Raw genomic sequence first — 23,315 nt, 5'->3', positions numbered from 1 at the left:
ACATGTCAAGGAGAGGTCTAATATGTAGAGGATTTAACACCAGTCGATTAGTGTGTTTCATAGTTGCAGCTTGATTTTTTTTTTTGAATGTGACAACTGCACCTCGTAGGCTACTTTGGCTCAAGACCAAAATGCGTGTGAAAAGTCAGGAAGACCCTCATTATCCAGCAGTAGACGTCAAATGGCTGACGATCATAAAAATTACATTAGTAGTGCCTTACATCGTGTTTCTGAGCTGAATTACGTTTAGTAATTAACGGTCAAAGAAACTAGTACGGTACTCTCCCTCTGTTCAGGGGAATGAATTCAATCCCCCCTGCCCCCCCTTTCCACTGTGTCGTCGCGCAGCGCGGCGCAAGTGAATTTGTTTTCTTTGTGCTGGCTCCAGTGCTCGTATGCCTGTGCGCGCAGACATGTCACTCGAACGCTTGGTGCGTAGCAGCGAGTCGAGGGTAAAGTTCACCCGGCGCCAGTTGCCCGTTGGCCGCTTAGTGAGTCAGTAGGCGGCAGCTGCTTGCCGCGCCGCATCTATCCGAAATCTTTCACCGACACACTTCTCGCTGTTGTACCGTCACGGAATGGATGTTTGAGTACACACAATTAGGTTCTAATCTGCTCCTCGAAAATACCTTCGCGACAACGAATTAACTGCCTCCTGCATCGCATTTGACTTCCGCTTAAACGGAGGTATGCTCTACACACTTCTTGAATGTGTCGTAATCTTATTATTGTGTAATGTGGTAAACATTGCTTCTAGACATTGAAGACATTGTACCAGCGCGACTGAAATACGTAATATAAGCATGGTGATAGTGTACCAGGTAAATACGAGGGCTTGCTGAAAAGTAATGCCTCCGAACTTTTTATGCGAGAAGTCGTGACATTCAACATCTCTGCCCTTCATGTCCATATATTTGCAGCCCACTGCAGCTAGAGGGCGCCGAATTGTAGCGGAGTGTAACGTAACTGTCGCGACGTCTGCAACAATCCGACACCTTCGGTTCATTGTCGCTACAATTTCATCATAATCGATACAATCTCGAGTTGGACACATCCGATTTTCATCTGCTTGCAAAACTTAAAGAACACCTTCGAGGACTGCACTCTGTGATGAAGTGGTGCAAGCAGAGCTGAATTTGTGACTCCGCCAACAAACTTTCTACAGTGACCGTATCAACAAACAGGCCTCTCGGTGGGGAAATTGTATTCGTTTTCAGGGCGACTATGTTGAGAAATAAATATGTAGATATAACGAATAAGGACGTAGAATGTTAATAACGCTTCTTTTATTTAAAAAGTTTTAGGGATTTTCATACAAAAATTCGGAGGTATTACACTTCAGCATGTACATTCACAGTGAGAGATGTCATATGCAGTTAGCCATCAACTTTGAAGTGATTGAGACTTTGGCAGTTCCTTGCCTTATAAGAAAACATTCACCTGTTGCTTTATACAGTTTACTATTCAAGAGTCTTCTCATACATAAATACTTAACAATTTCCAGTTTGTAGAACAATGTACCTCACTTGCAATGCTTAATCTGTTCGGTAGTACTAAAGACCTACATACATTGGACAAACGAGGATCCTGTCAAAGACGTTATTTGGTTTTAGACGGAGAAAACTAGAGGTTACGAATTTTTTCCTTAAATTCTCAGTCCGCTTTTAAGAAGCGCATCTTGAATTGATGTAAGTGAAGCTCTATCCAGCGAAGTGTATGTAAAGTTGTGTGCCAATACTCTAATTTATATTGCCTACACAAATTTTTTATTTCATCTGATATCTGCTCTGAGTACGCCAGATAAAAATTGATTGGAGTATGCGATAAACTACATTCTTTTCATCCCCCACATTAACTAATTCATTCATTCTATTAACAGTTCTGTTCAAGAGGTTAAATCTCTTTACATCGTTTACAGATGTAATGAATGCAGGACCAATTTGAGACCCAAGTGACACATTATACCATTTACAGATGTAATCCGAGCAGGGTCAGTTTAGGACCCAAGCAGCACAAATTGCCCATTATGGTGCCATCTAACAGTGGCGTCACAGACGCCACAACAGCAAGATTTCCATACAGAACGAATTCACAATTAGTAGTGGCCGCTTGTGGTGCCAAGCTAAGAGAGAGATTTCTATGCAAGTAGCTAACAATGACAGGGGTGACACTGTGCAAGGATAAAAGACTGAAGGGCGGGTGGAGAGGGAGCGCAAGTGATGAGAAGTCACTTGTGTGGAAAATGTTCTCGAACCGGCCTTGAGCCACTCACGAGCCACCAATAAACAAAAATTGAGGGCAAAGTTGCGAGGCCGGCAGCGGTGGTCTAGCGGTTCTAGGCGCTCAGTCCGGAACCGCGCGACTGCTACGGTTGCAGGTTCGAATCCTGCCTCGGGCATGGATGTGTGTGATGTTCTTAGGTTAGTTAGGTTTAAGTAGTTCTAAGTTCTAGGGGACTGATGACCACAGCAGTTAAGTCCCTTAGTGCTCAGAGCCATTTGAACCAAAGTTGTGAACACAAATAACCATCTGTACTGTGTTCCGAGACAGACAGGGAATGCTGCTTGTTGCGTTACTTCCCAGAGGTGAATCCGCCAAAGCATCACTCAAAACCCTATTCAGCAATTTGGCTGGGAACAGTTCGATCACCAGCCGTACAACCGCGATCTCGCTCCTTCTGGCTACCACTTGTTCTTGAACGTGAAGCGTGATTTTAGTGGAAAGCGCTTTGACAGTGACGACGACACAAAAACTGAGTTCGGCAGTAGCTGTCTTCACTAACGTCATCTTTCTATGAAAAGAGCATAGAAAAATTTGTTATCCGCTATAACAGATGTCTGAAGAATGATGGCAACCATGTAGAAAAATTGTTTAAGAAATTCTCTTTCTTACAAAAACAAATTTGGTTTGAAAACTGTTTTTATGAGCTTTCCAGAAATGGTAGCCGGCGGCTGTGACAGAGCGGTTCTAGACGCTTCAGTACGGAACCGCGCTGCTGCTACGGTCGCAGGTTCGAATCCTGCCTCGGGCATGGGTGTGTGTGATGTCCTTAGGTTAGTTAGGTTTAATTAGTTCTAAGTCTAGGGGACTGATGACCTCAGATGTTAATTCTCCCATAGTGCTTGGAGCCATTTGAACCAAAATTGAACATACAGTACTGTCCAGACACGCCTGGTATTTACTCGGTGTTAAAATTCAGTTGATGGAACGTAAATGTTTAAAGAAAAACAGAACAAAGGAAGTCATCGAGAACCTAAATTTGGGTGGTCGGAAAGGGATTTGACTGTCTTAGCACTTTGCCTCTTGCTCGGTCACTACATGAGAGTAGCAAAGTAAAATCAGAAGCAGAAACGCTGGACTCCGAAATCAAATGTCACTTTACAAACAAACATCCGGCCTCATTTTCATTCTCACTCCACAGCTAAGATGAGTGATATAGATGTCTGTATCAGTGGCGTGCTAAAGGTAGACAAAGCTCCAGATCCCAATGGAATCCCTGTCACATTCTATCTACATCTCCGCAACCCACTTGACGATGTGTGGCTGAGGATACTTCTGGTACAAATATCTGATCCCCATCCTTGTTCTATTGGCGTATGACACATGGGAAGAATGATTGTCACTACACCTCAGTATTACCTCCAGTTTCCTCGTTGCGTTCATGTCGCGAGACGTATGTGGAAGGAAGTAATATTTAGCCAATTCTGCCCTTAGCGTGCTCTCTCGGACTTGCAACAGCATTCTTTTTCTTGATATATAACTTGATACACTTTGTTGTAGTGTCTGCCACTGGAGTTTCTTCAGCATCTCCGATGCGCTGATTAGATTCTTCCTCTGTCTGCCATTAACGTTTCCTACCACATGTTTTATGTGATCATTCCACTTAAGGTCGCAACATATGGTTACTCCTAGATACGAAATGAAACCGTTTGTTAAAATGAGATTGATTATGCTAGCTAGTTGCCCATCTACTCTCATGCGCATAAATTAAGGATAATGATGATACATGGTGAAAAAACGCTCTGGCGGGCGGTTTGCGGGTTTAAATCACTTCGGGGTATGACCATGCGGTGCATTTGACCTGCGGTCGTCGCACGGTGGCGCTGGCAGCAGTCCACATACGCAGAGGTGTGTTGGTGCATGTCAGAGTACGGTGCAGCGAGTAAGCGTGCAGACGTTTTCAGACGTGCTAATGGTGACTGTATGTTGAAAATGGCTCAAAGGACACATATTGATGACGTTATGAGGGGTAGAATACTACAGCGACTGGAGGCTCGTCAAACAGCAGGTCGGAGCAAGGGCCCTCCGTGTGCCACAAAGTGTGATCTCAACATTATGGCAACGATTCCAAGAGACAGGAAACATGTCCAGTGGCTACAGTACGGGACGTCCACAATGTACAACACCACTAGAAGACCGATATCTCACCATTAGTGCCCGCAGACGGCCACGGAGTACTGCAAGTAGCCTTGTTCAGGGCCTTACCGCAACCGCTGGAACTGTTGTCTCCAGACACACAGTCTGCAGACGACTGAACAGACATGGTTCATTCGCCCGGAAACCTGCAAGGTGCATTCCACTGACCTTTGGTCACAGGAGAGCCCGTAAAGCCTGGTGTCAAGAATACAGTACATGGTCATTGGAACAGTGGTCCCAGGTTATTTTCACGGACGAGTCCAGGTATAGTCTGAACAGTAATTCTCGCCGGGTTTTTATCTGGCTTGAACCAGGAACCAGATACCAGCCCCTTAATGTCCTTGAAAGGGACCTGTATGGAGGTCGTGGTTTGATGGTGAGGGGTGAGATTGTGATTGGTGCATGTACACCCCTGCATTTCTTTGACAGAGGAACTGTAACGAGTCAGGTGTATCGGGACGTCATTTTGCACCAGTATGTCTGCCTTTTCAGGGGTGCAGTCTGTCCCACCTACCTCCTGATGGATGATAACACACGGCCCCACCAAACTACCATCGTGGAGGAGTACCTTGTAAAAGATGATATCGGGCGAATGGAGTGGTCTGCCTATTCTCCAGACCTAAACCCCATCGAGCACGTCTGGAATGCTCTCGGTCGACGTATCGCTGCATGTCTTCACACCCCTCGGACACTTCAGGAGCTCCGACAGGCACTCGTGCAAGAATGGGAGGCTATACCTCAGCAGTTGCTCGACCACCTGATCCAGAGTATGCCAACCCGTTGTGCGGCCTGTGTGCATGGTGATCGTACCCCATATTGATGTCGGGGTACATGCGCAGCATGTTGTTGTTGTTGTTGTGGTCTTCAGTCCTGAGACTGGTTTGATGCAGCCCTCCATGCTACTCTATCCTGTGCAAGCTTCTTCATCTCCCAGTACCTACTGCAGCCTACATCCTTCTGAATCTGCTTAGTGTATTCATCTCTTGGTCTCCCTCTACGATTTTTACCCTCCACGCTGCCCTCCAATACTAAATTGGTGATCCCTTGATGCCTCAGAACATGTCCTACCAACCTATCCCTTCTTCTAGTCAAGTTGTGCCACAAACTTCTCTTCTCCCCAATCCTATTCAGTACTTCCTCATTAGCTACATGATCTACCCACCTAATCTTAAGCATTCTTCTGTAGCACCACATTTCGAAAGCTTCTGTTCTCTTCTTGTCCAAACTATTTATCGTCCATGTTTCACTTCCATACATGGCTACACCCCATACAAATACTTTCAGAAATGACTTCCTGACACTTAAATCTATACTCTCTTCTCTTCTTCAGGAATGCTTTTCTTGGCATAACCAGTCTACATTTTATATCCTCTCTACTTCGAACATCATCAGTTATTTTGCTCCCCAAATAGCAAAACTCCTTTACTACTTTAAGTGTCTCATTTCCTAATCTAATTCCGTCAGCATCGCCCGACTTAATTCGACTACATTCCATTATCCTCGTTTTGATTTTGTTGATGTTCATCTTATACCCTCTTTTCAAGACACTGTCCATTCCGTTCAACTGCTCTTCCAAGTCCTTTGCTGTCTCTGACAGAACTACAATGTCATCGGCGAACCTCAAATTTTTATTTCTTCTCCATGGATTTTAATACCTACTCCGAATTTTTCTTTCGTTTCCTTCACTGCTTGCTCAATATAGAGATTGAATAACATCGGGGAGAGGCTACAACCCTGTCTCACTCCCTTCCCAACCACTGCTTCCCTTTCATGTCCCTCGACTCTTATAACTGCTATCTGGTTTCTGCACACATTGTAAATAGCTTTTCGCTTCCAGTATTTTACCCCTGCCACCTTCAGAATTTGAAAGAGAGTATTCCAGTCAACATTGTCAAAAGTTTTCTATAAGTCCATAAATGCTAGAAACGTAAGTTTGTCTTTCCTTAATCTAGCTTCTAAGATAAGTCGTAGCATACAGTGGCGTTTTGTAGTACATGTGTTTCGGGACAGTTTTCTCGACTTATCACCAATACCGTGGACTTACAGATCTGTGTCGTGTGTGTTCCCTATGTGCCTACGCTATTAGCGCCAGCGTGGCAGGACACTCTGCAATTATCCTTAATTTATGAGCATGAGTGTAGATCTCTACCCAAAGAAATATGCTAATTGAACTGTGTGCAACAGAGAACAAACGCTAATTTTCGACCCACCCATGGGGGTTATGGTAATTACAAATTTTCACTAACCGTGCAACGGGATGACTAACTATGAAATGAAATTCAAAGATAAGGTAAATCCGTAAGTTTATTAATTGATTTTCTTTGAATTCAGTAAAAGTGTACTCCTGATGTACCAAACGCTAATAATAAAACAAAGAAAACAAAACTGGAATGACCTATGGTTGGCAAAGTTTAGAATAGTGAAGTACGTGATGGTAAATTCAGCTTACTATTAAAAACTGACTGTCCATAAGACGCGTCTCGACAGCAATGACAGCATATCGTGCACGAAACAGAAGTGAGACAATTGCCCCAGTTGCTAAGCTGAACCTAACCGTGAAATTATGGAGAGTTACTAAATTCATCGCGACCTACACTGCCGGTGCTGCTCGTAAATCTCGCCTTCATTGAAATGTGAATGTGCTTACTGCAGGTGGTGCCGATACCTCGCTAAGTGCGCCTGTTTGCTTGCAGCAGCAGACGAGGTCTGAACCAGAGTTCTGCTGGGCGAAGTCTCTGCCCGAAGCGTCCTTACTGAAGTGTCTCAAATGAGAGAAGATCCTGAAGTGTCTCCCCTGGAAGCAGACCCAGAGGTGTCTTAAAAAATCTCAAAAGTTATATTTACTGTCCCACCAATGAAAAAATTAAACTGGTGCCGCTGCACTCCCACCAAATCCCATTAATCCATGTCATTGTAATCTAAAACAGCCAAATGTGATGAAATGTGATCATTCCACCATCGTTTGACATTTGCATGCATTGGGGAAGGTTCAAAAATCTCTTGTATGGCTACCACATTCTCTAATCCAAAATCACAAAAATAAGCAGGTGACGGTATGTGCATCTCTGCTTCCTCGCCATTAATTGGCTCGCGAACAAATCGACTATTCCTATTCTGTACCGTTACTGATGACGAGAAATGGTATCTTTATGCTAACATAAGGAAATGAAAGTAATGGTTGAGTCCAAACAAAGCAGCAACTGCCTGCACAAAGATCTGCTCGCGTCCCCAAAAGATGTTGTTATGCATCTGGTGGAACAGCGATGTTGTGGTGTACTACGAATAGCTTGCATACGCAGTCCGAGAACAACAACCACGAAGACTGCGTGAAGTGATGCTACTCCTGGATAACTCCGGCCCGCATTCTGCTAGACTGACAGAGAACACTATACATTCTGCATCCATCTTATTCACCTGATCTGGCAGCCTCAGATTTTCACCTTTTTCCGCTCTCTACCGAAAAGCCTTCAAGGAACTTCCTTCCGGATAAAAATGCGCTCCGAACATGTCTCGACAAGTTCTTCGCCTAAAAACCACACGATTTCTACAATTAAGGAAGCGAAAAGTTACCCCAGCGTTGGCAGACTGTTGTAAATATTGAAGGAGAAGACATTCTTGATGACTAGAATCTCTGTTATGTGTATCTGTTGTGTTTATTAAACTTATGGAAAAACATTACGAACTTATGCATCAATTAAATGTACAACAAAGAACATTTTCAGAGTTTTGTTTTGGTTTTTCTTCGTGCCAACATTACTCAGCATAGCTTCTTTCCCCCTCGTCAGACCAAGTTGTTCCGGTCTTCATTGGTTTTTCTACCAGCCAATCTGTCCAATTGTGAATTTTCTGTCTAAAAGTTTTTCCGTGTGGTAAATCATGTTTTATTCCTGATTCCTTCACGTCTTCTTTTACTGCACCGATTCATTTTATTGCTTAATTTGTAGGTTTATTGTGGCTGTTGCACAATTTCACAACCTGTCTGGCTATTATCTTCATAAAATTCTAGCCTGCACTTTTTTATATCTGAATAAATGTTGGCACACTTTTCTTTATTTTCTTTAATTTGCATGTTCCCTCTTCACTATAATTTGGACCTAAAAGTTTTCCGATTAGTTTTCATTCTCTTTTCTCGATTTCTCCGATATCTCTCTTTGTGCCTAAAATTAGCATTTCAGTCCCATAAAGACGCTTTTGTTTTATGACCGTGTATTTTCTCAGTTTCGTGTATTTTGAGATGCTTTACTTGTAAGACTGAAGGCAGTTTCCATCTAGTGGCCACGAATTTCGTAATCAGTCTTTCCCAGGCCAGTCTCCTGAATGGTTTCGCCTAAATATTTGAAATGAGAAGCGCGTTTCATTTTCCCATATTTAGCTTTTTGGAATTTTGAGTATCATGTTATTGATAGAAATGTACTTTTTTTGTTTTAAAATAAAGTTTCTAGACTTACTGTTTCAGTGTTATTTGAATGTTCTGTCAGAGAACTGCCAGGTCGTCTGCAAAAGCTAAGCAGTCTACTTTAATACTGGTTTTTCATAATTGATTCGATTGGTCAGTTTTAAGTACCGGTACCCATTTCTGTTTTCGCCACTCTTATATTACGTTTTTCTAGGCACAGTTGAAAAGTAAAAGAAAGAGTCTATCACCCTGCCCCCCTCCCGTTTTAATTTCAAAAACTATTCCGAAATTTCTCGCCTGAATTTTACCTTAGTTTTTGTACCACCATGTAGTGTTTCATTAAAAACTGCAGTGATTTGGAGGTCCAGATCTTCTTTTAGAATTTTGGAGTGAGATTTGCGACCCACTGAGTCATTAAGCTTTTAAACTTCACAAAGGTGCAATCTACTTACTTATTACAAATTTTTTTGATGTCTGTGAATAAATTTAAGAACAAAAATTTTTCTGGGCAAGATTTGTTTGGATTTGATATTCGCCAATTATGTATTCAATTTCTTGTTGTGCCCAGAATTTGGTTCTCAGTTGTTTATTTTTATGAGTCTTTTGTCTCTAATGGTGGTTAACCTCTGAAAGCAGCATGGTTGCTTCGCTTTTGTGTATACAGAGAGTTTAGACACTGTTTTGCCACTGTCATACGTGTTTATAGCGAAGTAATGAAATTAGTTGTGGTAGTTTCCTATGGGACCTTATCAACAACTTCAGGAAATTTTATGTTTTTTTAGTAGTAGTGGGAATGTTTTAAAACTTATCAGATTGAATCCTTTGAGAAAGGCAGTATGGGCTGCCTTCTTACATAAAACATTTACAAATTATAACCCATGTCATGAACTCTGGCCACTTGGATATGAGCCATGGTGTGGCTACCAGAGGGCTATTATTGAATGTAAGACATACAGCCATAAGCATTCTTTGCCACTTTTTATAATGCAAGTTGAAAAAACATGTACTTAGCGATCTTTGTGACACAAGATTATCAGAGAAGTGTTTACATGGTAGGTCTCGAAAGCCAAATGAGAATTTCAACAGCTATGTAAGGGAACAGATATGAAAAGCTGTTCTGGTTGGACGAAATACTTTTAAAAAAGTATTTCTTTTATGTTTCAGTGGTGGTTCAGTGCCAAGGTATAAGGTTATGGAATAGACGAGAGTGCCTGTGGGACTCAGTATGCAGAAAGGTTCGTCACTGACAGCAGGAGACTCTTCGAAACGATAGAGAAATGCGTTTTTACTTTACTTGAATTTTTCGAAAGTTCACATATTTGATGCGCTGGTACACACTGGTTAAAAACTATTAAAATAGAGGGTTGAGATTTTGTATACTGTCTCAGAACAAACTTAATTAAAAAGTAGCTCATTCTTATGACCTAAAATTTAAAATTAAAATGTTTTTGAAGATAAACTATGAGTTACTTATTGCAATTTTTTATCTTCTTCTTCCTTGGTTCTACAGCTCATGATAAGCCTTGGCCTCTTCTACAATTTCCTTCCATTTCTCTCGGTCCTTTGCCAGTACTCTCCAGTTTCTATAGCCCATCTTCCTAAGATGTTCGATTACTCCATCTTCCCATCTGACTCTTGGTCGACCACGTCCTTTCTGGCCTCTTGGCTTTCCTTGTAATATTCTTTTTGGTACTTCTGTATCATTCATGCGAGCCAAATGTCCCGCCCACCTCAGTCTGCATGATTTCACTATCCTTTTGATGGGTTAGTCTTTGTATATGATATACAACTCATGATTGTATCTCCTCCTCCATCTTCCTCTTTCACAGATTGGGCCGATAATTCTTCTAAGTACCTTTCTTTCAAATGCATCCAGTATTTCAATATCTTTAGTTGTTAATGTCCAGGCTTCAGAGGCATATGTAAGCACTGGTCGTATAAGTGATTTATAGATAGTTAATTTAGTGGTACGAGTCAAGAGCCTTGAGGATAGAAGTTTTGTTAAGGCAAAATAGGCTCTATTGGCTTGTATTAAAAGGTGTACTTCAAGGATAACTGATTTAAGAACTTCCAGAAAAAAATCAATATTGGTTTTGTATTGTGATACGTGCACATATACTGATCAGCGAGAATATTAGGACCAAGAACCTATTATCGATGCGAACCCGTCCAGGTGCCCAGGCGATAGCAACGTCACTAGGCGATGAATGACTGTCAATCAGACACACGCATGTTGCATTTAGTATCAGTGAGCATGCTGTCCGTGTTTAGAATGGGGGAGGCGCGCTGTCTATCTGAGTTTGACCAAGGACAGATTGTGATGACCTGGAGGCTCGGCACGAGCATTTCGGAAATCGCACGATTTGTCGGGTGTTCCAGGAGTGGTGAGTGTCTTCAACACATGGCGAAACCAAGGGGAAACCACGTCCAGATGCCGTGGTGTTGGGCGGCCACCCCTCATTACGGATGTTGGTCGTCGTATGCTGGGCAGACTGGTAAAACAGCACGGGCGGCGAACTGTGGCGGAGCTAACATCAGACTCTAATACTGGGCAGAGTACAAGTACACTACTGGCCATTAAAATTGCTACACCAAGAAGAAATGCAGATCATAAACGGGTATTCATTGGACAAATATATTATACTAGAACTCACGTGTGATTCCATTTTCACGCAATTTGGGTGCATAGATCCTGAGAAATCAGTACCCAGAACAATCACCTCTGGCCGTAATAACGGCCTTGATACGCCTGGGCATTGAGTCAAACAGAGCTTGGATGGCGTGTACAGGTACAGCTGCCCATGCAACTTCGCCACGATACCACAGTTCATCAAGAATAGTGACTGGCGTATTGTGACGAGCCAGTTGCTCGGCCGCCATTGACCAGATGTTTTCAATTGGTGAGAGATCTGGAGAATGTGTTGGCCAGGGCAGCAGTCGAACATTTTCTGTATGCAGAAAGGCCCGTACAGGGCCTGCAACATGCGGTCGTGCATTATCCTGCTGAAATGTAGGGTTTCGCAGGGATCGAATGAAAGGTAGATCCACGGGTCGTAACACATCTGAAATGTAACGTCCACTGTTCAAAGTGCCGTCAATGCGAACAAGAGGTGACCGGGACGTGTAACCAGTGGCACCCCATACCATCACGTCGGGTGATACGCCAGTATGGCGATGACGAATACGTGCTTCCAATGTGCGTTCACCGTGATGTCGCCAAACACGGATGCGACCATCATGATACTGTAAACAGAACCTGGATTCATCCGAAAAAATGACGTTTTGCCATTCGTGCACCCAGGTTCGTCGTTGAGTACACCATCGCAGGCGCTCCTGTCTGTGATGCGGCGTCAAGGCTAACCGCAGACATGGTCTCCGAGATGATAGTCCATGCTGCTGCAAACGTCGTCGAACAGTTCGTGCAGATGGTTGCTGTCTTGCAAACGTCCCCGTCTGTTGACTCAGGGATCGAGACGTGGCTGCACGATCCGTTACAGCCATACGGATAAGATGCCTGTCATCTCGACTGCTAGTGGTACGAGGCCGTTGGGATCCAGCACGGCGTTCCATATTACCCCCCTGAACCCACCGATTCCATATTCTGCTAACAGTCAATGGATCTCGACCAACTCGAGCAGCAACGTCGCGATACGATAAACCGTAATCGATATAGGCTACAGTCCGACCTTTATCAAAGTCGGTAACGTGATGGTACGCATTTCTCCTCCTTACACGAGGCATCATAACAACGTTTCACCAGGCAATGCCGGTCAACTGCTGTTTGTGTATGAGAAATCGTTTGGAAACTTTCCTCATGTCAGCACGTTGTAGGTGTTGCCACCGGCGCCAACCTTGTGTGAATGCTCTGAAAAGTTAATTATTTGCATATCACAGCATCTTCTTCCTGTCGGTTAAATTTCGCGCCTGTAGCACGTCATCTTCGAGGTGTAGCAATTTTAATGGCCAATAGTGTATATGTGAACACACAGTGCACCGAACACTCTTAACGATGGGCCTCCGCAGCCGACGACCAGTGCATGTGCCAATGTTAACACCACGACATCGGCAACTACGACTGAAATGGGTACTGGATGTTGACACAGTAGCAGAGTGTTGCATGGTCTGATGAATTCCGATACCTTCTTCATCTTGACGATGGGAGGGCGCGATTCCGTCGTCTTCCAGCGGAACAGCTTCTTGAGACTGTGGGACGGAGACACGCTGGCGGCGGCTCCATTATGGTCTGGAGAACATTCACGTCGATATCCATGGGTCCAATGGAACTCGTGCAATGCACCGTGCCAGCAAAGGAGCACCATACACTGGTTGCTAATCACGTACACCTCTTCATGACGATCGTGTTTCCCGACGGCAGTGGCATTTTTCAACACATAGTGCACCATGTGTCACAAGCCCAGAAGTGTTATGGAGTGGTTCGAGCAACACAGTGGCGAGTTCCATTTGAGGTGCTTCTTCGCTCCCTCCCCCCCCCCCCCCCGCCTCCTTCTACTCACCAGATCCGAAATCGATCGAAAACATCTGGGATGAGATGAACGTGGTGTCATACCTCATCGCCCCCTCCCAGGTATTTACGGGGGAATTAGGTGAATTTTGTGTGCAGATGTGGTACCAACTCCCTATAGCGACCTACCAAGGCCTCATTACTTCCATACCACGACGCTTCGTCCCTGTTATCCTTGCCAAAGGACGACATATCGGCTATTAGGTAGGTGGCCATATAATGTTCTGACCAGTGTAGTTTGTACATTAATTATTAACATGCTTTATTACACTTGCAAAGCAAAATATAGGAGAGAAAAATTATGTGACCAAAAGCTGTGGTTCGTACGTTAAAATGTTCCCAAAAGATTTGTTAAAATATGGTAAGAATTACATGGACCTAACAACTCTTATTCTTTAAGATACAGTATTTAGAAAACTGACGAGATTTTCCTTTATGTTCCCTTAAGGTCTTTTAGCAAAATACTGTATTTTACGGCTTTATGTCCCTTTTTTGGATATCTAATAACAAACATTTTCAGAAGTGGTAGCATCATCTCACGCTAGGCGAGGAGAACCCTACGTCATAGTAACGTAACGCTACGTCATGTTGACATAAATAAACCTAAATCGACTTCATGAGTACGTGTATCGACTTTTCCAGTTGTACCACAGAGGTTGCACCGATAACGTGAAAGCTAAATGTAAATAGACGTATAGAAACGAAGTTACAGCAGTCGTATGGTATGTTCAGCCCAGCTGAGTTAGTTATTAAGCTGGAATCCTAACAATTTTGGATGTTATTGTGTGTTTCTTGAACATAATGAATGTCTGAACGAAGGAACTACAACGAAAGTAAAAAAGAAACGCTTGCAGTCATTTTTTTATATCCGATGAATCGCCCATAAATCATGGGGACAGAAACACGAAATAATTAATTATTAAGCTGTAATCCAAACAATTTGGGATGTTATTGGGTACTTCTTGAACATAATGAAAGTAAAAAAAAAGCTTGTAGTCATTTTCAAAAACTCCCATGAATCGTGCATGATTGTGTCGATACAAACGTCAAATAATTAATTATTAAGCTCTAATCCCAAGAATGTGGGATGTTATTGTGTGTTTCATGAACATAACGAATATCTCAACGAAGGAACCATAAGCACAACGAAAGTCAAAAGAAGCGAGTAGTCATTTTTTTTAAAAAAAATCCGATTAATTGTGCATAAATCATGTGGATAGAAATGTGAAACATGGGGATATTAAATTGTTTCGTATTTTTGTAAAAGCCAATGGATTGTACATAATTCTTCTGGACAGAAACATTAAACCGAGAAATTAATGTAGTTCCAAAGACAATTTCGAATGTTGCTGGAATTTTAATTTTGCCTTCATGTTGCAGATCAACTCGGAAAATTTTGCCCTGCATAAATAAATTATGGCTGATGATTATAATGTACTGACCTGTTATAACACGTCATTACTTTTCTGTATACGTTGTATACTGTGAACAAACAATGACATGCAAGTCACATTTACCAGCATTTTAAGCAACTGAAAACAGTGAGTGCTGTCGCCATTTTCAGCTACTTTTTGTATGACTCTTAGTCAATATGGAAATAGCTATAGTAATTATGCCAAACGTCCCCCAAAATTTATACCATGTGTATTGAGAGAATAAACAAACACGGTATTCCACCATCGCATATGAAACATCACTTAGTGCTGCTAAAAACTGTGAGCTGTTGAGGTTATTTTGTCAAGTAGTTCACCCATTGTGACAGTCAGTGTTCAACATCATTTGGCAATACTACTAGGAAACTCACTGTTTTTTATAGTTGATACTGCTTGAATATTAAAATGTGAGTAACAATTATAGACGAAATATCATTGTTTTTCACAGTACACAGCGTATAAAGAAAAATGACGTGTTATAAACAGGCTACATTATACACTCCTGGAAATTGAAATAAGAACACCGTGAATTCATTGTCCCAGGAAGGGGAAACTTTATTGACACATTCCTGGGGTCAGATACATCACATGATCACACTGACAGAACCACAGGCACATAGACACAGGCAACAGAGCATGCACAATGTCGGCACTAGTACAGTGTATATCCACCTTTCGCAGCAATGCAGGCCGCTATTCTCCCATGGAGACGATCGTAGAGATGCTGGATGTAGTCCTGTGGAACGGCTTGCCATGCCATTTTCACCTGGCGCCTCAGTTGGACCAGCGTTCGTGCTGGACGTGCAGACCGCGTGAGACGACGCTTCATCCAGTCCCAAACATGCTCAATGGGGGACAGATCCGGAGATCTTGCTGGCCAGGGTAGTTGACTTACACCTTCTAGAGCACGTTGGGTGGCACGGGATACATGCGGACGTTGGAACAGCAAGTTCCCTTGCCGGTCTAGGAATGGTAGAACGATGGGTTCGATGACGGTTTGGATGTACCGTGCACTATTCAGTGTCCCCTCGACGATCACCAGTGATGTATGGCCAGTGTAGGAGATCGCTCCCCACACCACGATGCCGGGTGTTGGCCCTGTGTGGCCTCGGTCGTATGCAGTCCTGATTGTGGCGCTCACCTGCACGGCGCCAAACACGCATACGACCATCATTGGCACCAAGGCAGAAGCGACTCTCATCGCTGAAGACGACACGTCTCCATTCGTCCCTCCATTCACGCCTGTCGCGACACCACTGGAGGCGGGCTGCACGATGTTGGGGCGTGAGCGGAAGACGGCCTAACGGTGTGCGGGACCGTAGCCCAGCTTCATGGAGACGGTTGCGAATGGTCCTCGCCGATACCCCAGGAGCAACAGTGTCCCTAATTTGCTGGGAAGTGGCGGTGCGGTCCCCTACGGCACTGCGTAGGATCCTACGGTCTTGGCGTGCATCCGTGCGTCGCTGCGGTCCGGTCCCAGGTCGACGGGCACGTGCACCTTCCGCCGACCACTGGCGACAACATCGATGTACTGTGGAGACCTCACGCCCCACGTGTTGAGCAATTCGGCGGTACGTCCACCCGGCCTCCCGCATGCCCACTATACGCCCTCGCTCAAAGTCCGTCAACTGCACATACGGTTCACGTCCACGCTGTCGCAGCATGCTACCAGTGTTAAAGACTGCGATGGAGCTCCGTATGCCACGGCAAACTGGCTGACACTGACGGCGGCGGTGCACAAATGCTGCACAGCTAGCGCCATTCGACGGCCAACACCGCGGTTCCTGGTGTGTCCGCTGTGCCGTGCGTGTGATCATTGCTTGTACAGCCCTCTCGCAGTGTCCGGAGCAAGTATGGTGGGTCTGACACACCGGTGTCAATGTGTTCTTTTTTCAATTTCCAGGAGTGTATATTATAATCTCATCATGCAATAATTTATTTATGAAGAGCAAAATTTTCTGAGTTGATCTGCAACATGAAGGCAAAATTAAATGGAACCACATTAATTTCTCGGTTTAACGTTTCTGCCCAGAAGAATTATGTACAATCCATTGGCTTTTATAAAAATACGAAACACTTTAATTTCTCCCTATTTCACGTTTGTATCCACATGATTTATGCACAATTAATCGGAACTTTTTAAGAAATGACTACTTACTTCAAAAATGGTTCAAATGGCTCTGAGCACTATGGTACTCAACTGCTGTGGTTATCAGTCCCCTAGAACTTAGAACTACTTAAACCTAACTAACCTAAGGACATCACACACATCCATGCCCGAGGCAGTCGCACGGTCCCGGACTGCGCGCCTAGAACCGCGAGACCACCGCGGCCGGCTGACTACTCGCTTCTTTTGACTTTCGTTGTGCTTATAGTTCCTTCGTTCAGATATTCGTTATGTTCATGAAACACACAATAACATCCCACGTTCTTGGGATTAGAGCTTAATAATTACTTATTTAACGTTTCTGTCGACACAATCATGCACAACTCATGGGATTTTTTAAAAATGACTACAACCTTTTTTTGACTTTCATTATGTTCATGAAATACTCAATAACATCCCAAAGTCTTTGGATTACAGCTTAATAGTTCATTATTTCATGGTTCTGTCCACATGATTAATGGACGATTCATCGGATTTTTTAAAAAAATAGTGCAAGCATTTTTTTTTCCTTTCGTTGTGGTTCCTTCGTTCAGACATTCATTATGTTCAAGAAACATACAATAACATCGAAAATTGTTAGGATTCCAGCTTAATAACTAATTCAACTGGGCTGAACCTACCACACGACTGCTGTAACTTCGTTTCTACACATGTATTTACATTTAGCTTTCACGTTATCGGTGCAACCTCTGTGGTACAACTGCAAAGGTCGATACACGTACTCATGAAGTCGATTTAGGTTTATTTACGTCACGATGACGTAGCGTTACGTCACTATGATGTCGGGTTTTCCAAAGCTAGCGTGAGATGAATGCTACCCTTTTAGAAGAGAAAAAGATTTCATAGACATGAGACAGAGAGAAGGTACCACGGCATTTTAATCGTCTAAGTTAGTTCGTTTAATGTAGCATGGGAGCATTTACAGCAAGACGTTATGTGCCTTGAGCTCCATCGCACTTCAAACTGTCTCGGAGCATGTTTACCGACACAGGCCTTTAGCCTGTTGGTGAAGCGCGTATAGCGTGTACTAACTCTACTGCTCCTATTCTATGACCCTCAGAGTGAGCTATGTATGCACAACCACAAGGACATGACTTTTTGACAGAAATGCTGTCCCGCAGATGCATTCGTGCAGATCGGCAGCGACAGTGCATTATCTTCACACGCTCGACTTCCCCTAAACTACTGTTTCTCAGCGAACACGCCACCACATCTGAAGTAAACTGAAGAGATAGCTAACGTCTGAAGTGCGGCATCCACTTTTTATCGCCACGTTTCTGGCTCAGAGCCTGGCACATCGTGACCTACTCACATATTTCAATTATTTGTTGTCATTAAAATCTTACTTTAGCTGCAATAAAGGTACATCATACCGAATAGTAGCCCAATGTCTTGCTGTTGCGCAACTTGCTCTATCAGGAGATGGTTTTAACATTGGTTACTCACACAGTTCTACCTGCCAAAAGGTTTAAATAACAAAACAGTGTAACATGTATAGTTACGGTGTCGTAAAATATCATTTGAATACTGCACACAGACAACTCATTCGTGTGTTATAACTTTTTTTCTTTAACTAAAATCGTTAAAATTGAGCATAGCCTCAGTGCCCGATGGAATCGCTATCGGATTCTGCACTGAATTTGCAGTCGAGATAGTCCTTCCTCTAGCTAAAATCTATCGTAGATCTCTCGAACAAAAAGTTATGCCCAGCCGTTAGAAGAAGGCGCAGGTCATACTTATCTACGACAAGGATAACACAAGACAGCCCCAACCATGATATCCAATTGTTGTAGAATCTTAGAACCTATTCTGAGCGTAAACGTAATGAGGTACCTTGAACAGAACGACGTCTACGCCAACCAGCATGGGTTCCAAAAACATCGATCATGTGAAACACAGCTCGCGCTCTTCTCGCCTGACAAACTGAAAACCGTGGATTAAGGTAGTCAGGTAGACGCAGGATTTCTCGACTCCCGAAAATCATTGAAATCTGTACCACATCTACGCTTATTATCAAAAGTACAATCATGGGTTTTCAAGCGAAATTATGACTGGACTGAGGAGTTTTTTTGGTAGGAAGGACGCAGCATGTTACCTTGGATGGAGAGTCGTCGACAGACGTAGAAGTAACTTCGAGTGTGACCTGGGCAAGTGCGTTTGGATCCTTGTTATTCATGTTGTTTATTAATGTCTTTACGGGCAATATAACAACATTAACGTCAGACTTTTCGCAGATGACGTGTTCATCCATAAGGAAGTTCAAATACATCACATTCTGTAAGCCACCTAACGTTGTGTGGTGCGGATGATACTTTTCCTACCACTAACTGACCCCCCCCGCCCCCTCTTGAATCTTCCATTCGCGAACTGGGCATAGAATGATCGTCGGTAAGCCTCTGTACAGGCTCTAATTTCTCGAATTTTCTCGTCGTGGTCATCTCACGACATGCGTAAGGAAGGAAGTAATATGTTGTCCATCTCTTCCCGGAAACTGCTCTATCGAAATTCCAGTACTAAACCTCTCTGTATTGTCTGAAAGTAGTTGTACAAATATTCGATCAGTTCTTGATAAGATTTTAAAGTGCTGCAAAGATTGGCAACTTGCTTTAAATGTTCAGAAATCTAAAACTGTGCAGTTCACAAAAAACGGAAACACACAGTATCCTATGACTATAATACCAGTTAGTAACAGCTGGAATCAGTCGATTCATACAAATACCTGAGAGTAACACGTTGTAGGGACATGAAATTAAATTATCACATAGGCTCAATCTTGGGTCAAGCAGGTGGCAGACCTCCGTTTATTGGTAGAAAGCTAGGGAGGTGTAATCTGTCTACAAAGGAGACTGCTTACCAATCACCAATGGCGGCTCGTGCAAAATTTTACTAATGTCTGAGGGCCTGTAGTGTTTTGACTTACAAGAATACGAATTGTACTAATTGTAACTTAAGTAAATATATTAATTCCTCGTATATAAATTGAACTGTTTAAATGTATTTAAATTTAATAATTAATAGTTAATATTATGAGGAATGAAATAAAATGAAAGGAGATGGTGGGAATCAAACCTGAGTCCACAGTCTGCCAGACTGGGCATTAAACTACTTGGCCACTGCATGGTGACGACAACAGCTCCTCAAGACACTTCATCTTCGACGCTTGCACACTATGCTATACACAGTTTAAAAGAATAATACCGACTTGGTGTTGTGAACAACGTAGCACTCATAGCGTCAGAATGTATGACATCACATCAGAGCATGCGGAGTCGAAAACAGGCAGCTGCGTTGAGCTAATTATAGTGTGGCAGACCATCATTTCAGCGCTTGACATTGGTTTCTGATTATCATGGAGAGAGCGCTACAAAACATGCTTTCGTCCGTTTTATTTGCTTATGAGCACACATTAAAAGAGAACTGACATAATTATAGTGTGATTTATGGCTCGCATTCGAAGAGAAATGGTTTAATTTTTAGTGCGATATTTACAGTGTGCTGTAGTACATTAGCAGATGATAACCGGTCACCGCTGCGTGCGACTCATCCTAAAATACTGCTGAGGTATGTGGGACCCATACCAAATACTGCTAACAAGGGGGACTGAATACGGCCAAAGGTCAGTTTGATCTGGAGGGTATCAGCGGAGAGGCTGAATGAAATAACCTGACAGACTCTTGAGGACAGAGTAAACTATTCTGTGGAGGCCAACTTATAAAATTTCAAGCACCCATTGTAAATCATGTCTCTAGAAACATACTACAAGCTGCCTACCCATGGCTGTCATAGCGAACATGAGGTCAAGATTTGATTAATTGTAGTGCATACAGAGGCATTCAGACGTGGAATCGTGACAGAATGGCAGAAAGGAGCTATAGTGTTCGAACGCTCCCAAGATCATACGAGTGCAGTTGCCCGATTTGTTGGTCTGCCTACGTGGTCTGCCCAACACGTCTGAGTACCAGTCGAAGCAATGAAACATGAAGTAAGAGCGACGGTCGTAGAAAGATCCCAACAGGTAGGGACCGGAAACTAGGGTCACACCTTGTCAATTACAGTCGTTTTCAAGCCTCACAAGGACTGATGCTGTCAGTAAATGCAGATTCATGTCAACCAGTTTCCGAGCGAACATTCCTAAACAAACTGCGCGCAATGGAGATACGGAGTCGAGTAAGTCGCAAAAAGCTATCTGTCACTGTGGTACACAAGCTGGACCCCTTCAGTGGTCCACAAAACTCTGGACCTGGAAAGTAGCTAACTGGAGTCGACATTTTGCCTGTTTTTCAGAAGATCAAAGCTTGGAGGCCGAGTGAGACGTTTAACCCCCAGTGTGTAGAGGGTGCAGTTTAGGACGGAGATTATTCTGTGGTATATTTCGGATGCTTTTGGTATCATGGTTTGGTCCGACCCACTTACGTTGCCGTGAACATGAAACAGGACGTTATTTTTTTTTAATATACAACAGCCATGTTTATAACCAGATCCATACCGAGACCTTGACGAGATTGATCCCCGCCAAGGACGCAGTCACAAAGGGGCGCAACAACCGTTAAAAATAATTCAGGAGCTCTACTTGAGTGCACCAACATCACGGGTTCCTACCGTCTTCTTGGGAAAAGAAGCGTTTCCCCTTCTGCTCAGGATAGGAGAAGATGCCTGTTCCTATGACCGAGACTCTAACCACACGCTATTGTCACAGCGTCCTGTTGTCCAAGTAGCATCATAGAGAAATGAGTACTACAGAAGAGGCATCACGTGGGCCATGTGTCAACAACGTGCTCGGTTCACACAAGTGCCACCTCCATAGTCAGCCCATGTTGAACAAGTAGCCCAGTCATACTGTGGGGTAGAAAATATTATCTTTTTAACTAGTTCATATCGTTGGAAAGATTGGAAAACCAAGTTTTGCCAACAAAATTTACGTTGGCTAATCCTTCTTTAGTCGGAAAACATTGAAAATATCAAACTTTTTCAGTTTTTCAAAAAATCTGTTTTTCAAAAAATCGTAGTTTTTCGTGTTCCTACTGCTTTGTTGTCTATTCCCTTTTTAAAAGAGCGTAAAAATATCGATAAATTTGATTACTAGAATTTTTTTGCGCCCAGTACCAAGGGCAAAAAATAGCTATTTTTCAAACTTTCTGCAAAATCACAAAATGCGAAAGTTTTCGAACGCTTTTATTTCAGTTTCTGTTACTGCAGTAGAAATATACAATACACGTTCTATTACTCGTTGACGCGCAGTATGAACGAGTTAAAAAAATAAACTCTTCTACTCCACCTCTCGCAAGCTATATTTACTATTTGGGCGGACTAAAATGGCGGTATCTTTGGTACTTCGCTTGCTACTGTAAGATATCAAAGGTTGGCGAACGCATGGCTGAAGTAAATATACTATTTCACCGAAGGCTTCTGATTTTTGCTGATATCTGCCAACTGAAGACGTGAAAGAATTTGATACAGTAGTGAACGAACTGGAAAACAGATCTCACATATAACAAACCATCTGATCTCACTTTAATTTAGTGTTGGAAGCGTCTTAAGTTAGAGCTCTTTGTCTGATTTAAAAAAATAAATAGCTGAGTTTGGTGCCAAATACAGCACAAATACCGATACATCTGTCCAAGTTAACGAAGTAGCAGGTTTCTAATTGCAGTCGAAATAGCTGATGAAGAGCATTGGAGCTTTCAATTTCAATATTTTGAGGTTTTATTTCACATATGGGTTAACGAAGTAGCAGGTTTCTAATTGCAGTCGAAATAGCTGATGAAGAGCATTGCAGCTTTCCATTTCAATATTTTGAGGTTTTGACTTCTGAAATTTTCCCGGCGTATTTCTTCTTCTAATAATTTCCGGGTATGCAGCCGGATCCCGTCGACATTCTGCCACGATATTTCGGCCCAGAGACGTCCGGCCATCATCAGGTGAGTACACAACTACTGAAGAGCCCAGGTGCAGTCGCGGTTTTATTTTTCATATGGGTTACTAGGTGCTTACCCAAATACCGACATACCTTTGAAGGTATTTATGATAATTCCACTGACTGTAGCACCATCATAGTTTTAGCAATTAATTAAAATTCTGATAATTAAAATTATATTAAAAACGCCATTTTTTGAAATGAATGTTGTCTCAATACTTAAATATAGCCCTATTTTTTTATTTTGAATTAACAACGAACCTCAATAAATTATGAGGAGGAAATAAAGTCTGTTCTTTATTGCACATCATACTAAAATATCATAGTTGTCACAAACAACAAGAGGTTGATTTTGTTTTATGAGTACTTTTAATTGTTTTAGAAAGAGTATATACAATTTGCGCTTTTTATTTACTACAATGAAACACCCCTTATGTTGTGTTCAATATTTGTCATTTATTTAGCTC

General features: G+C 42.8%; 1 protein-coding gene across 1 annotated transcript in view; it reads left to right on the top strand.

Annotated features, from left to right (window-relative positions):
- The first annotated feature begins 624 nt into the window (after positions 1-624).
- Positions 625-23,315, top strand: part of LOC126463418 (gamma-butyrobetaine dioxygenase-like) — a 200,870-nt gene continuing 178,179 nt past the window's right edge. Inside the window, exon 1 of the mRNA XM_050096156.1 lies at positions 625-687. The gene's annotated coding sequence lies outside the window, so the exon portion shown is untranslated. The remainder of the gene's footprint in view (positions 688-23,315) is intronic.

The sequence above is a fragment of the Schistocerca serialis genome, chromosome 1 (genome assembly GCF_023864345.2).
Source record: "Schistocerca serialis cubense isolate TAMUIC-IGC-003099 chromosome 1, iqSchSeri2.2, whole genome shotgun sequence".
In the NCBI taxonomy this organism is placed as follows: domain Eukaryota; kingdom Metazoa; phylum Arthropoda; class Insecta; order Orthoptera; family Acrididae; genus Schistocerca; species Schistocerca serialis.
Note: the sequence above shows the minus strand (reverse complement) of the source record. Positions and strands in the feature narration are given on the sequence as shown.